Source organism: Orycteropus afer, unplaced genomic scaffold (assembly GCF_000298275.1).
Source record: "Orycteropus afer afer isolate SDZICR_OR568_19922 unplaced genomic scaffold, OryAfe1.0 scaffold00128, whole genome shotgun sequence".
In the NCBI taxonomy this organism is placed as follows: Eukaryota; Metazoa; Chordata; class Mammalia; order Tubulidentata; family Orycteropodidae; genus Orycteropus; species Orycteropus afer.
The window spans coordinates 7,178,494-7,195,536 of NW_006921715.1; positions in this window are offsets into that span (position 1 = coordinate 7,178,494).

Here is a 17,043-nt window from a genome sequence, read left to right on the forward strand (position 1 = left end):
GACAAATTGTGGATAACATTGAGAAGAATGGGAATTCCAGAACACTTGATTGTGCTCATGAGGAACCTGTATATTGACCAGAGGCTGTTGTTCTAACAGGACAAGGGGGGGACACTGCATGGTTTAAAATCAAGAAGGGAGTGCGTCAGGGTTGTATCCTTTCTCCACACTTATTCAATCTATATACTGAGCAAATAATCCGAGTAGCTGAACTATATGAAGGAGAATGCGGCAACAGGATTGGAGGAAGAATCATTAACAACCTGAGATATGCTAATGACACAACTTTGCTTGCTGAAAGTGAGGATGACTTGAGACACTTACTGATGAAGACTGAAGAATACAGTCTGAAGTATGGATTATATCTCAATATAAAGAACACAAAAATCCTCACCACTGGACCAGTAAACAGCATCTTGACAAATGGAGAAAAGCCTGAGGTTGCCAAAGACTTCACGTTGCTTGGTTCTATAACCGACGCCAATGGAAGCAGCAGTCGGGACTTTAGACCACGTATAGCACTGGGCATGTTGGCTGCAAAGGACCTCTTCCAAGTGCTGAGGAGCAAAGATGTTTCCTTGAGCCTGACCCAAGCCATGGTATTTTCAATCGCCTCATATGCATGTGAGAGCTGACAATGAATAAGGAAGATCAAAGAAGAGTTGATGCTTTTGAGTTGTGGTACAGGTGAAGAATGCTGAAAGTACCATGGACTGCTAAAAGAACTAACAGGTCTGTTCTGGAGGAAGTGCAGCTGGAATGCTCCTTTGAGGCGAGAATGGCCAGACTCTGTCTCACCTACTTTGGTCATGTTGTGAGAAGGGACCATTCCCTGGAGAAGGACGTCATGCTTGGTGAGGGGAGGGTCGACGAAAGAGGGGAAGGCCTTCAACAAGATGGACTGACATGGTGGCTGTAGTGATGGGCTCATGATAGCAAGGATCATGGAGCTGGTGCAGGATCAGGCAGTGTTTCGTTCTGCTGTACATAGAGTCGCTATGAGTTGGAGATGACTTGACGGCACCTAACAACATAACAACGGCACCTAACAACATACCAACAACGACATCCCTAAGTTGCAATAGCCAAGTTCAAGTGCTAGGTAGCTGCAGGGGTTAGTGGCTAGCATATTGGAGCTAGAACATTATCACTGTGGAGATTTTATTGGATGGTGCCGAGGACAGGTCATTGCAGAGGGTAGGGCACCTCTGAGGCCTAACCTAGGGCATGATGACAATGGCCCAGGCAGGTGCTGGGGGCTGCACAGGTCTGTGCCTGGCCTTGGGGGGAGACTGAGACAGTGCCCACACTCTGGCCTGCCTCCCACCTTGGTGGGTGCAAAGGTGCTGGCCCTCTCACACCCACACAGGTAGTTGTGGTCCTGCTGAGCCCCTAAGGTAGTGTCAGGTTCCCACGCCAGGTGCTGTGAACCATGGCTGGAGTGGGGGACAGGCTGGGGCCTTAGTGGGCAGACAGCACAGATGCTACCCACGGAAGTGTGGCTGGGCCAGCCCAGCAAGGACGGCTGGGGTGTGACGCCTCAAGCCCACCCTGCTCGCCCTCAGGCAAGCAAAGCAGGAGGGGACGTGGGGACGCTGGCAGGTCTCAGCACTCCGGGCCCTGGGCCCCAGAGGCCACCCTGTGGGTCGAGGCTTTGGGGGGCTGTGCTCTGAGTCCCCACGTTTCCTTTCTCCCTCTTGGCTGTTCAGGGAGCAGAGATCACACTCCCGGCTGGGACTTTGGGCTCCCGCTTTCACTGTCCCCATATTGTGCCATGGAATGGGGCCAGAGGTCAGGGACGGCCCTGGGTACAGTGCCCGGGATGGTAGGCAGCAAGGTCCCCACTTAGCTGCATGTGCCAGCAGTCAGTCATAAGCAGATGGGGTGCTTCCTGTCCCACAGGGCGGGGCCGGCTGAGCCTCGGGGACAGCTGCAGCCGAGGCCATGTGACCTGGGTGCTGCACTCATACTGGAGCCCAGGTTTGGGGCAACAAGATTCAGGGTGGACTCTACCTACAGGTGCGTGTGACTCTTGCCTGGCATGCCCAGCCTCGGCTGGCCACGTCCACCCCGCTTCCAGCCGCCTGCCCTCGCTGGCCTTGGCTGGCCTCCACCTGGAAGGACCCGACGGCCTGTCCTTGTTTCGCCCCATCTGTCCCCAGGGAAAAATGTGCAAACTCATAAAAGCCAAATGACTCTGCTGCAGCGGACGGGGCCAGGCCAGGTCCGCGGCGGCAGAGTTGATAACATGTGACAAGTCCCAGCGCGAGGTGTATTTTGTGACAGGTGTAGCATGGCTGTGTGTAAGTACACTTACGATAATTAACCTTCCATGGCATTCATTAAGCTCCATTATTTATAAGGTGGGCTCACTTCCAGCGGGCAGAGTCACAGGAGGGAAGGCTCGATGGCCCGGGACACGCTGCCCCTGCGGTGGCCGGCTGCAGGCAAGGCTGGTCGGGGCTCGCTGCCTCAGAGCCCACGTGGCGGTCCTGAGGTGGGGCAGCTGCGGCGGTTGTCTGATCATTCTCTGTGAACGGGAAATAATCTTATTCGCGGTTTGCACAGAAACTCTGCAACATTGATTTTTCCAATTACGCCCGGGAAAAACGTGGCGGGATGGGGGGGGGGCTCTGTGCTCAGATTGCTCCAAGCAGAGCTGCGGGCAGTGTGCAGGCAGAGTGGTGGGACAGCCCGGTGGATGGAGGGCCACCTCAGTGGAGGAGGCTGACCTGGAGAGGGCCAGGGACCGTGATCCTCAGACATGCGTCCTGGTCCAGATGGAGAAGTGCAGACTGGCGTGGGCAGAGCCTTGCCCATGGGTTAAAGGAGCGGATGGGCCTGGCTTCCTGCCCCTGCCTTCGGCTCCTCCCCTGCCTCAGTCCCAGCCGCCTCCGCGTGGGGCTCCAGGTCGCGCTGACATCCTCACCTCGTACCTGCGAATGTGAAATTGTTTGGAAACGGTCTCCTCACATGGTGTCATTTATCGTGAGGTCTCGTTGGAGTGGGGACTCCTGACGACATCTGAGTGGCGTCGTTGTGAGAGAGGAGAGGAGACACAGAGGGGAGACGGCCTTGTGTTGATGCAGCTAACAGTCCAGGAACACCTAGAGCCACCAGAAGTCGGGAGAGACAGGAAGGCTCTTCCCTAGAGAGGGAGCACTTCCTGCCTAGGCCCTGGAGGCACAAGTGCTTGGAGGTTGGCTGCCACCCTAAGGCTCATGGTTGGAATCCACCCAAGAGCACCGCAGTAGAAAGCTGGGGCAGTCTGCTTCTGTTAAGATTACAGCCAAGAAAACCTTACAGTGACTGGCCCTGGTGTGTCTTGTCCCCTGGGGCCTCTAGGGCCCTGGCCTATCTGCCCTCCGCCCTGTCTGGCTTTGGGAGGCTGGAGGAGGTCCTGGGTCTCTGCTTCCCCGACCTGGGAGCCCATGGACACAGTGAGACCTGAGGCAGCACGCGGGGTGTGGCTGGAACTTCACAAAGGGCAGCCCTGGTGACAGGGACCTGGGTCAGATAGGCTGGGACAAGCAGGTTGTGAGCAGGGCATGGGTCAGGCAGGGGCACTGAGGCAGGAGTCCAGCCTCCTAGGTCAGAGAGGGGCCTGAGGTGTCTATGGGCCCCTCTCTTCCCAGCCCCTGCCACCTCCTCTTATCTCCCAGCTGGGGGTCCCTCCCCCCACCTTGTATGAGGATGCCAGGGGCCCAGTGACTTCACAGGGATGCTGGCCCTTGCCTAGGGGGTGGGAGGGGCTAGCCAAGGAAGGGCTATGAGTCAGAGACCCTGCTCACACAGGGCAGTGTGGCCTAGGGACTTCCTGGAGGTGGAGGCCCAGCTGCCTGGGCACACGGGCCGGGCCAGCTCTCTAGCCCAGCACAGCAGGGGACGTGGCTTGGCTGGCCCTTAGCGGCCATCAAGCCTTTTGCAGAGCGAAGGTCTGTCCTGAGCTTCACCTGATCAGCAGGCTCCCGTGCTCTCTGGAGCGCCTGCTTGCTTCAAGCCCACACCCAGCTTGGTGAGCGACTCATGCCCCAAAGCTCGGCCCAGCGAGGAGGGGACTGCACGGCCCCTTCTCCCTCCACCGGCCCCCTCGCCCCTGCTCTGGCTCTCTGACAGGACGTGCTGGCCCCCCTCACCCCTGCCAGCCCGTGCCCCTGCTCTGGCTCTCCGACAGGATGTGCTGCACTCTCCTGTGGGGGGACCCTCTCTGATGTCCCAGCGAGTGCCCACCCTGCGTTGGGAGATCGAAGGACTGGGGTGTCCGGGCCAAGCCCACCTGACACGTCTGACACCCCGTGTCCAGGTGGGGGCACCTGTGCAGTGTGTGTGGGGAGCGAGGGGCTTGCATCGGCCCCCCTTCCTGGGCCCTCAGCTCCTCATTCCTCCTCAGCTTCTGGAGGTTCCCTGGGGTGGGCATGTTGCTCTTCAATTACTGGTGGGTGTATTCTTTGTGGGCACAGTGCCTGCCCGGATGGGAGAGTGGGGCACAGGAGGCCTAGGCTCGGGCCGGTGGAAGAGTGTGATGTGTGAAAGAATGTGAGTGCATGTGAGTGCGTGCTGTGTGTGAGTGTGCATGTGAGTGTGTGCAGTGTGTGTGCATGCGAGTATGCATGAGACTGTGTTGTGCATGTGTAGGTATATGTGTGAATGTAGGCATGTGAGTGTACGCTGGATGTGAGTTGTGTGTGTGTATGAGTACACTTGTGTGTGCGTGTTAGGATGTTTGTGTCTTGAGCTAACATGGTGGCTGGCTATGGAGTGAGGGTTCTAGGGCCCCAGAGTGTGTACATGTGTGTGTGTGCATGCATGTGAGTGTGTACATGTGAGTGTACATGCAGGTGAGTGTACATGAGTGTGTGATCATGTGAAGATGTGTGCACATGTGAGTGTGTTGGTGTACATGAATGTCCATATCTGTGTGGGAGTGTGCACATGTGAGCATGCATGTCTGAGTGTGTACATGCAGGTGCGAGTGTATATGAGTACCTGAGCATGTGTGTGGATGTGAGCATATGTGCGTGTGTGTACATGAGTGTGCATGTCTATGTGTGGGAGTGTGCATGTGTGTGTGTGCACTGTGTGAACAGGTTTGTGTACTATGTGTGTGTTTTCATTGTGTACTATGTGTGTGTTTCCAAGCATGGGGAAAAGACCGACATGTGTGGTCTGACCTGACACAGGACAGTCCTTGCCAACTCCCTGGGGTGACGGAGCTGGCCAGGCATGGTGTGGACAGAGGCTGGGCTGAGGTGACAGAAGGGGCCCCTGGTTGGTTTCTGGACTTGGGCGGGGAGAACTCCCGGAACAAGGCCACATGCAGAGCTGTTTTCTGGGAGTGAAACTGTTGCCACAGGCGTGGGCTGGCCATTACACAGCTCTGAGCAGGACACTTGCAGGTGACCATGTGGAGCCTTGTCACCGAGGGAGACATTGCAAACACCTGGGCTTATGCTGCGCAGGGTCAATCTCAGCGGGCTTCCTGGAGGAGGGACAGTGGTTTAGAAGTGCCAAGATGCAGCACACTTCATCTGGGTTTCTTATGGAGCTGGTCTGGCCCAGCAGGGGCAGACCGCACCTCCTATTGCGCAACACTTCCTGTTGACCTTCTCCCTCCTCACGGGGACTTCCAGGCTTGGCTCACCTCTGTCAATTAACGTAAACCTCTCCTGCTTCCTGACAGTATGAGTTCCTCCATCAGCACCCATCCTCAGCAAGGAAGACTGCAGACAGAAGGAGCTACCTGAGGCTTTTGTGGAAATGGGGGCAGGACAGTGAGAAAGGCAGACAGGAAGACACACAGGTGGTAGATGAGAGGACAGGGCCTAGAGCAGCCCACAGTGGGCTCCCCAAACAGGCCCTGCCCCAATGGGCAGACTTTGGTCATCCACTGGGCAGGCCAGGCTGGGCACTGGGATAGGGAAGGCAGGGTACCACATGGGGGAGAGGTGCCACCTCCAACTTGCTATGTGACTAGCATGGTACCTGGAGTCCATCTGTCTGCAGGGGTAAACTGAGGCTCAGGGTGGGTCAGTTCCTACTGCAGGACCCAGAGAAGGAAGGGACATACCCAAGGTCACACAGCAAATTGGAGATGGCATTGGGGCAGGGGCAGGCCCCTGGTGCTGGCCCGAGCTCCCACAGGTCCCTGGGAGGTGGAGGGAGGCTGACCTTGGCCAAGTGGCCTCATCGATGCCAAGGTTGGGGTCCAGCCTGGAACAGACATGCACCACAGCCCCCCACGCTGCGACGTGGCCATGCGTGTCAGCAGCTCATGAATCACCATGCAAGTAAAGGATTTAATTTTCTCTCATCCGTCCCAGGTTCTCGCAACCTCATAAATCAGGGTGCTTTACTACTCTCTCTTTGGCACTTTAGTGATGGCCGATAATGGCTGAGTAAGTGGCAGACAGGATGAATTCTGCAGCAGATTTTAAACAAATGCGCAATTTGGGGTTGTAAATAACCGTAAGTAGTTATGCCAAGAATGGGACATCACCTAGTCTGCTTTTATGTGCTGGCCAGCAGTGTCGCCCTTTAGGAAGGGCCCAGTTCTCTGGGTCTCAGCTGGCTCCCCACCCCCAGGTGGCCAGGTGCAGTGGTGGGCCCAAGGACTTGTTCTTAGGGCTTCTTAAGACACAAGGAGTGAAGACTCATTAAGGCTGACACGCTTGTGTTTATGTGTGTGTGCACAAGTTTGTGTGCATGTGGATATAAGCATATGTGTTCTTTCAAATCTGTGTATTGTGTGCATGAGTGTGTGCAGGAATGTGTGCACATGTGTGAGTGTGTGCAGACCTGTAAATGAGTGTGAGTGTGTACATGTGATTCTGTGTGTGCAAATGTGAGAGTATGTGTGCATGTGAGTTTTGTATGTGAGTCTGTGTGTACATGTGTGAGTATATGGGTATATGGGTACAGACCTATGTATTTGTGTACATGTACAGCATCTAAGTTTGTCATGTGTGCATGAACCTGAGTATTTGTGCATGCCTGTTAATTGGCGCATGTGTATACACACATGTGCACATGCCACTACGCATGCACATATGTGAATGGGAGCATGTCTGCACACACATGTACATGCATGTGTGGACACAGACACTTGTGTGTGTGCGTGTGCACATGTGTATTTGTGGGATCATATGTGTACATGTGCATGTGTGTGCACAATGTGACTGTGCCTGTGGACATGGAGCACATGTGTCTAAGTGAGTGTGAGCACATGTGTATGTGTGCTTGTGAGATCTTGTGTGTGTGGGTGCATGTGTGTGTGGACATGGGGGCACATTGTGCTTGTAACTGTGAGCATATGTGCATGTGTGTGCATGCTTATGCACATGTCTGCATGTGGATGAGAGTGTATGTGCACATGTGTACATGGTGTATGTGTGTGCCTGGTGCACATGTATACATGCACATGTACAGCATGAATCTTACAGACCTCCAGCCCATCCATGACGCCTTGCCTGTAAAGGTGACCCCTCTTTGATTGGGGTCTGAAGTGGGGGACTGCACCAGATCCCCAGGTCATAGTTCTTAGTAGGTCTAGCACCCTTGTTCAATAGCTGAGTGGGTAGGAAGTCGAGCCCACCCTGCATCCCTGAGGGCAGCTCTGTGTCCCCAGGGCTCTGTGGCACTTGGCCTGGAACCCCAGCCCAACAACCTGCTGTGTCTCAGACCCTCCTGGCTCTGCTGTCTGGGTTCCTGCAGGACCCTGTGGGCAGAAAGTTCTGGGGCCAGAAAGAAGAGACCCGTGGGAGTGTGGAGGAGGCTGGGCTCCTGTGTCAGGTTCTGCCAAGGTCCACACGGGCCCTGGGGTGGGGCTGGCGGGCCACCCCTCTGCCTGGGATGGGGTGGCTTCTCTCACTTCCAAGGGTGCCTCCCAACCCTTTTGTCTCCCCTACACTGTTCTCTCTAGAAACAAAGACACGTGCATCCACACACATGCAGATGTGCACACAGGTACATGCACACACAAGTGTGTACTCCCAAACATGAAGTGCTGGCTTCTTTGAGTCTCCATTCCTCACATTGTCCCAGATGTTGGTCCCTTGGGGCGCTGGGGTGCCCTGCACCCATCACAGTTTATTTTCTGTAAAACCCTCATTTCTAACCACGGGGCTGGGCAACTCCTCATGAAGCCGTAAATGTAATTGATATTCTCAGCATTTTGAGAAAAAAAAAAAATATGAGGATTAGTGATATACAGTATCCCTCATAAAATTCTCTCGTATTTCTTCTTTATGGTGGATTCTAAAATTGGCAAAGTAAATTCCCTAAAGCCCATTACACTTAACGCCAAATGTGTTTGGGAGTGTCGGGCACTGGATGGACTCCATGAGCAAGCAGTCCATGACGTGTCGCCTGCTCTCTGCCCAACCTGGCCACTGGGCTGACTCACTAGAAACCAGGAAGTTGGAAAATGTAATAGTCCTCCTCACAGTCTGCAGCCTCACCAAATGCCTGGCAAGTTTCACGCCAGCGCTAGGGGATCCTCAGTCTTCCTCCAAGAAAATAAGCCCCCTTTCCATGCCCACTTGCTGGTTCGGCCCGACTCGGGGGGCTGGACTGGCAGCATCATGAGCATCTTGCTGGTGAATTGATATTCTGTGAATATGGAGCCGTTTCCCCATGGGAACAATGGCTGGGCGCTGGAGGACAAACAGCATGGGCTTCAGAGACTGCTGCCTCTTCCTGGGCAGTTCACTGGACGGCCCTGCCTCGGTTTCCCTGCCACTCATTGTTGGTTTAATTCAGAGCAGTCCTCACAACCTGTGATGTGTCTGCCTGTGTCTTGCTGCTTTGTTCTTTCACACTCATGAGAGTAAAGGAAGACCACAGTTTTCAAAAACCTTTAAACCCAATTTTACCGAGCTGTAACTTACATGCAGCAAAATGCAATTTTTTTTTTTTAATGAATGTTATTTTTCAGAACCGTTTTAGAGAGAGTGCGGAGTGCTCCCATGGAGGCTGCACCCAGTTTCCCTACATCAACCTCTTAAACAGTACATTTGTCACAGTTAACGGACCAACCTTGGTATGTAATTACTAGAAAAGGCCCACGCTTCATTCAGATTTCCTGAGTCTTCCCTGATGTGCCCTGTCTGTCTGGGCTTGCGTCCAGGATCCCACACCACATGAAGCTGTAGGGTCTTCTTCAGTTCTTCTCAGCTGTGATGGTTTCTCAGACAGCCCTTGTTTGTGATCCCTTTGCGATTTGGAGGAGACTGGTCAGGCATTTCAGAGGATGTTTACCTACTGGACTTAAACTGCTGCCTTTCATGGTTAGACTGGGCTGGTGGATCTCCGGTGGGAGACTGCAGTGGTGGCCTGCCCTTCCCGTCATATCACGTGAAGGGTGCATGCTATGGACAAGACTCATCACCGCTGATGTCGACCTTGATCACCTGGCTGAGGTAAAGCTTGCCAGTTTTCTGTTCCCCTCCTCACTTGCTATGCGGCCTCTTTGGAAGGAAGTCACCCTGCACAGCACACATGAAGAGTCGGGGTTCAGGTCTACCTCCCTGGGGACACAGTATCCGCACCAGTTAGCTGGCATTCTGACAGGAGAGTAGGCCCCTCTCCTCCTTTACCTGTTCCTCCCACCACTGACTTCAGTAACTCATGGACATTCATGTTGCACTTTTGGTTTTAATCCCATATTGCTTCACTGGGCCGGCTGCTCCAGTGTTGGCCATTGGGCGCTGCTTCAGTTGGTTCCTGTGTCCCTATGACGTCCCCCATCCCTGTGGTTTTGTTTTGTTTGGAGCACTTCCTGCCACTACAAGACGTGGAGGCTCATCCTGTGTACCCTGCCCTGGAATCAGCTTGGAGAATGGTACTGGAAACCTAAACCTGGCCACTGGGTGTGCTCATTGTTCCTAGGGCCTGTCGGTAGAAAGAACAAGGAAATATCTGTGCGTATATTAACCCGTGTATTTACACATAGCTCTGTTTTTCTATGTATCCATCTGTATCTATAGTAAGCTAAACATGAGTTCATACAGACATCTCCAGCTCTAACCCATGACCACATGGTTCCCTAGAGCCTCTCCTCTCACCTAGAGTAACAACGTCAACAGTGAGGAACCTGGCTCCCACCACCTACAATCTGTTTACTCAGTAGTTCCATCCCAGTACAATGTACACATACCACAATTGTTACCGGGAATAAAATCCTACTTGGTCATGGTGTACAAAACTTTTGTACAAACTTGGATTTGATTTGCTAATATTTCGTTGAGGATTTTTGCATCTAGGTTCATGAGCAATACTGGTATGTAGCTCTCCTTTCTTGCAATGTCTCTTCTGGTTTTAGCATTAGGGTAATGTTGGCTTCATAAAACAAGTTAGAAAGTGTTCCCTATGCTTCCATTTTCTGGAACACACTAGAGAATCAGGATCTTTTATCTCTTAAATGCTTGATGGAATTCACCAGTGCAACCACGTGGGCCTGGTGGTTTCTGTTTGGGAGGCTAGTGTTGGTTGATTCCGTTTTGTTAATAGATGCAGGCCTACTCAGTTGGTCAAGCTCTAGCAGGCTTCATTCTAGGACTAAGTCAGCCCTCCTTCTCAGGTGAGCCCTTTCTGGGCTCTCTCCTGAATGCCCTGGGTTTGATTGGTCATGGTACTCTGCAGGCCAGACCTGAGAGGTCCCTGGCCCTGTGTGAGCCTCAGTCATTCAGCTTAGCTCCCCATCTGTCCAGGGGTGATTCTTTGCTCAGCATCATGATTCTCATCCCACACATGTGAAGCTTGTATGTAGTCAGACTCAAGGGGACTCCTGCATGTGTTTCTGGGGGTTCCTCTCCATGTTCCTCTCTTCTCTCATACTCTGCCCTGCAGGACCCAGCCACCCAGCCTCCCTGAACTGTGACTTCTCCCTCCTCAGCTCAGTGAGTCCGCACACAATCTGCCACGGTGCAGTTTGGAAGGTGCCCCAGGCAGAAAGCTGGGGTGAACACCGACTCACTGCTTTTGTTCCCTTCTCGCAGGGACCACGTCTCAGTACAGCCCAGTGTCTGACTGTTTCATGTATTTTTTCCAGTGTCCTGGTTGTTTACGGTGGGAGTGCTCACTCTGGGCGGAAGTAGAAGTCGCCCCGTGGTCCTTGTTCATCTGCGTTCATCCAGCACCTGGTTCTGTGCCTATTGCTGGTGCTCAGTAGACGGTTGTTGCATGAACAAACAGTGGGGAAAACGTCCTGCCTCTAACTAGAGATGGGAAGGTCAGTGAGATGGAAAGTGGGAAGCCACCTGCGAGAGCCCCGGGCTCATGGTCAACAAATGCTAATTAAATGAACCAATAAAGGAAGGAGGGGATGTGGCTCTTGGCCTTGAGGCCTTCGCAGTCTGGGTGGGCTCATGTGAGAATGCTCTAGAGTGACACTTCAGGGTCTGGCTGCCACTAAGACTGTACATGGAGGGAGTCCTCAGTAAGAACCGTAAAGTTGCTTCTGTTTCTTCCTAGTTGCTAGAAGGTTCTTTTTGCCTGCAGACCTGTGACTATTTTCAAGGCTGTGTGACGCAGTGGGACACACAGGAACCTGCAGGCCAGTTAGTATATTCCTCCCAGTACCCATTGCCCCTCCCAGTCTCATGATTCTCTCCCCCCTCGATGATGTTAGGCCTGGCCGTGTGACCTGTTTTGCCAATGGGTTACGAGTGGAAGTGACTCACCACATTGGAGCAGAAGCTCTGAGCTGTGATAATGGTCCTGACAGGGCTGCTCCCCCAGGCTGAACCCCTGGGCCACACTAACCTACTGCCAACATGTAGCACGAATGAGAAATACCTGCCCAGCAGGACATGAAGATTGCATGGATGAGTGACTGGAAGGTGCCTCCCCACACCGCACTTCTTTCAAACAACTAGCCAATCCAGCTACTGTCGAGAGGTTTCTGACCCCTGGCAACCCCACATGTGTCAGGGTAGAACTGCGTGCACTGGGTGCCAGGTTGTTCAGAAGCGGACCACCAGGCCTGTCTTCTGAGGCACCACTGCATGGACTCGAGCTCCCATCCTCTCTGTTAGCAGCTGAGAGTGCCAACTGTCTGCACGCCAGGGGGAAAGGGGCATTTGCTCACCTGCGCTGCCCCTGATCCACTGTGGGATTTCTTGCGAAAGACAGCTGTCTTGTCCAGCCCACGGCTCTCCGGCTCAGGAGGATCCATGCTCACTTGCTGCTGAGATAATTCTAAGAACTGGATTCTGAGCCTGATGCCATGATTGGAGGAGACTGAGTCTTGTGGCCCATGTGTTTTGCCTGGTGTGGAGAGGAGAGTGAGTATTTGAGGGTAGGCTGTAGTGTTAATGTCCTGTCATTCACTCCTCCTCTCAAGGGGAGTGCACTTTCCCACTTGATTTGCACCAAACTTGGCCGTGTGACTTGTGACCAAATCAGGATAAGCAGAAGTGGCAAGTGCCATGTCTATGCGGATACTGTAAGGGCACTGGATGGTTCCTTCATGCTCTTTTCTTGTGAGAATGGCCTGATTCACAGAGGGATTGCATTGTTAGCCTGGGTTCCAGAATAGAGGACAAAGCAGAACCTGCTGTTCTCCTGGCTGCCTGTAACATGAGCAAGAAGCAACGTGTGTGTTGTAGGTCACTGAGATTCTGGGTCTGCCTGTTACCGCAGCATCACCTCACATAGCTGACTAATGCAGATGTCTCATATCAATCTCCTGGAGGTCATTGGTGACCTTTAGGTCAACAAACACAATGATCCTCTTCTGTCCTCCCACCTTGCCCCCACTGGCCTTGCGAGACCACTCTGCTGCCTTCACAGGTGCCCGCACCCAACCTGTTGTGGCCTGAATGGTTCCCCAAAAGCTCTGTTGAAGTCTTAACTGCCTTACCTATGAATATGACCTTGTTAGGAGATAGGGTGCTTGAAGATGTTATCAGTCAGGTTGACATGAGGTCATACTGGAGCAGGGAGGGCCCTAGTCCTATAAATGGTAACTTCATCAAAGAAAACATGTTTGTCACTTTGTCGTACTGTGGTGGCTTATGTGTTGCTGTGATGCTGGGAGCTATGCCACTAGGATTTCAAATATCAGCAGGGTCCCCCATCGTGAACTGGTTGTGGGGGAGCTTCCCAACGTGACCTACTTCTGAATATCGGTCGATGACAGCCTTCTGAATCACAATGAGACGTTGCCCGAATCTCTCACTTTGGACCACATCAGGGGGGTCGATGTTGGAAGAGGGCACTGTCCTTGGTGAAGCAAAGGGCCAGAGAGTGAGCAGGAGAGCATTGGTGAGGTGGGTGGACCCAGTGGCTGCAGACTTGAAATGCAGGCAATTGTGAGGGTGGTGCGGGGCTGGGCAACGCTGGCCTGTTGCACATAAAGCTGCCATGAGTTGGACTTGACTCAATGACAGCTGTTCATCTACCTGCAGAAGAGGGGAAGGGACACAGAGGCAGGAAGACAGATGAAGGGCGCCATACGATGCTGGAGCTGGAGCCACCAGGAGCTGGAAGGGAGCAGCGGACAGATTCCCTGTCAAGCCTCAGACGGCATCAATATGGCTGAGACCCTGATTTGGACTTCTGGCCCCTGACACTGAGACAGTGAATTTCTTTTTATAAGCACCCCAGCTCGTTCACTTTGTTACGGAGCCTGGTAGCTCAGTGGTTAGGCCCTTGGGTGCTAACTAAAAGGGAAGTTTGAACCCACCCAGTGGCTTCACAGGAAAAAGACCTGTGTTCTCCCATAAAGATGGCAGCCTAGGCAGCCCTGTGGGGCACCTCCTCTGTGCTGCAGGGTGGCGCCGAGTGAGAACCCCTGCTGGCACATGGCAACAGTAACCACAAGCCCTTTCCTATCTGACATAATTTGAGCAAGGGGAGAAGGAGGAGAGGAGCCAGACCCAGGGCACACCCTTGCAGAGTGGGCTTGTCTGGGCTCTCTCCTGCTGGACAGAGGCTTGGTCACACAGTGTGGGTGACAGGTCAATGGCCCTAGGGACCACTGGCAGGGTGTCCTCACCCCCAACAATTTTTTTAAATGCATTTTATTGAAATATAATTTATGAAAAGTGAAATACACAAAACTAAAGTGACGTGGGTCAATGAATTTTTTTTTCAGTGTTCCTTCCCCTCCCCTCCCACCCCATCCCTGGAAACCAACAAAGAAAGTTTCCCTCCATATATAAACCTTTCCTTGACCCTCCACAGCAACGAACTAGTACTATATTAGTCCTTCTGTGATTGACTTATTTCACTCAGCATAATGTCCTCCAAGTTCATCCATGTTATGCAGTGTTTTGCAGACTCTACATTATTCTTTAGTGCTGCATAGCATTCCATTGTGTGTATGTACCATCGTTTGGTCATCCACTCTTCCGCTGATGGACACGTAGGTTGTTTCCATCTTTTTGCTATTGTAAATAGTGCTGCGATGAACCGTCTTGGCTCTCGCCTCTCTAGGATAGATACCTAGTAATGGGATTGCTGGGTCAAATGGTATCTCCAATTCCAGCTTTCTAAGGAATTGCTATACTGCTTTCCACAGAGGTTGTATCACTTCACAGTCCCACGAGCAGTGTATGAGAGTCCCAGTCTCTCCACATCTCCTCCAGCATTTATTTTCTGTCTCATTGAACCTTGCCATCAGTGCTTGGGTGAGATGGTATCTCATTGTTGCTTTGATTTGCATCTCTTTGATGGCCAATGATTGTGAACATCTCTTCATGTATTAGCTGGCCACCTGAATATCCTCCTTGGTGAAGTGTCTATTCATATCTTCTGCCCATTTTTCAATTGGATTGTTAATTCCTTTGCTATCGAGGCATTGGAGTTTTCTATAAATATTAGAGATAAGTCCCTTGCTAGATATGTAATTATCGGCAAATATGAATTTGTTGCTGTCATTTTTGTTATGTGCTTTTTCTTGGTGTCGATGTCTTTGTTCCATATAATTTTCTGTGCTGAGCTCATTTTGTTTATGTCATGTTATCACTTCCTTTGTTGCTATTGTTTTAGTATTTGCTAAATATTTGTGCTGGTCCTCTTTTTTATTTTGATGTGAAGGTTTATCATTTTTCTTGAGGTTACCCTGTGATTTATAGTTTTCTTCCCAAGTTTTGAACAGTCCGTTCTATCTTGTAGTTGTCTTGACTTCCTTACCATTTAGAAGTTCTATAACTACACATTTTTTTCCCTCTTTTTGGTTTGTAGCTGTCCTCATTTGTAATCGATGTCTCTGGTTTCCTGTTTACAATCTTGTAGGTTTATTTACTTTGGATACTTCCTTAGCTGGGTTGGTTTCTGGGTTATATCATCATATGTGTTAATGGTCAGTTGTTGTTGGCTGTTGTTGCTCTCTGTCCAAAGGACTCCCTTTGCCATCTCTTGTAAGGTTGGTCTGGTTTTAACAAATTCCCTTAATTTCTGCTTATCTGGAAATGTCCTAATTTCATGATCATATTTGAGGGACAGTTTTGCTGGGTACATAATTCTTGGTTGGGAATTTTTCTCCTTCAGTGTTTTATATATACTATCCCATTGTCTTCTCACCTTCCTGGTTTCTGCTGAGAAATCCGAGCTTATTCTTATTGGTGCCCCTTGGAGGTAACTTTTTGTTTTTCCTGTGCTGCTTCCAGGATTCTTTCTTTCTCTTTGGTTTTGGTGAGTTTGATGATGATATGTCTTGGTGATTTTCTTTTGGGGTCTATCTTGTTTGGGGTTTGTTGGACTTCTTGAATGAATATATTCTCATGTTTCATCTTACCAGGGAAATTCTCTTCCAACAAGTCTTCGACATTTTTTTTCTGTGGTCTTATTTGTCTCTTCCTGTTCTGGAATTCCAATTGCATGTAGGTTATTCTTTTTGATGGTATCCCACATAAACCTTAGCCTTTCTTCATTTTGTTCTGATCTTTTGTCTGATTGATTGCTTTCTAAAGAAATATTGAGGTATTTGCCTTCAATCTCACCAATTCTGTCTTCCATTGATTTAATTCTACTCCTTTGCCTGTTCAATGTCTTATCTATTTCTGAAAATTTAGTGTAAATCTTTTGGATTTCTATGTGTAGATTTTGTGTCATTTCTATGTTATCTACGTAAGCAGGGTACTGGCTGTGCTCCTCCATTCACTTATTGGCAGCACTTATACACTCACCACCTGTCTCCTTTCCTGTTGTTTGCCTCCTGTATGTCCCTGCCGATCTTGCCAAATGGATCCTATTCTTACTTAAGTCCCTGGAATCTGAATGAGAATGCTGTCCCTTTAAAATCCAAAATGGCCACTGCTTGTAAACATTCAAAATGGCTGCTCCCTCAGTCACTTTAAATATCTAAAATGGCTGCTGCTTGTAAACAATCTAAATGGCTGTGCCCTCTAGACAGTGGAAAGTCTATAACTCAGGTTGTCTCCCTCCTTGCTGTTTCCCTTCCTAGTCATAGGCCTCCAGCACAGCTGTCCCTGCAGCCCTTGGTGACCAGGGTTGATCTTTAGGTCTATTCTCAGGTCCCAGTGCCACTTGGAAATGTTCAGGCTATTGGTCCCATCAGAGTAGCCAACACACCTCTGCTCTGACCATCTTGGAACTCACTGTTTCATTCAGGTTTTTCCACTAGTTGGTGCCTAATCCACTTCTGTATACTTCCTTTCAAAGCTCAGGGCTCCAGGATTAGCTTCTATATCTCTGTCAATTGCTTTCTCTTTTCTTTGTTGAAGAGAGTCTGCCTATTCCTCCATCTTACAGAAGTCCCTCCCCCAACACTCTTCTTGCTTTAATGCATTATTCTAAAGTCTTCAGGAGACCTTTTCTTCTACAACCTGAAGATGCATTTTTTAAAATACTTTACAAATATGAGGGCCTCTAATGCATTACTCCAGTCTCCCAGCTTTTGGAAAAATTGGTGAAAATTAGACAAAATGGGATGTCATATTGTGATAGTTGTGTGTCAACTTGGCTGGACCACAATTCTGAGTGGTTTAAGCAGTTGTGATGTGGGCTATTTGCATGATGAGATTAGATGTATATATTTTGAACAGCCAATCCATTGAAAGGGAGTCTCTCTAAGGGTGT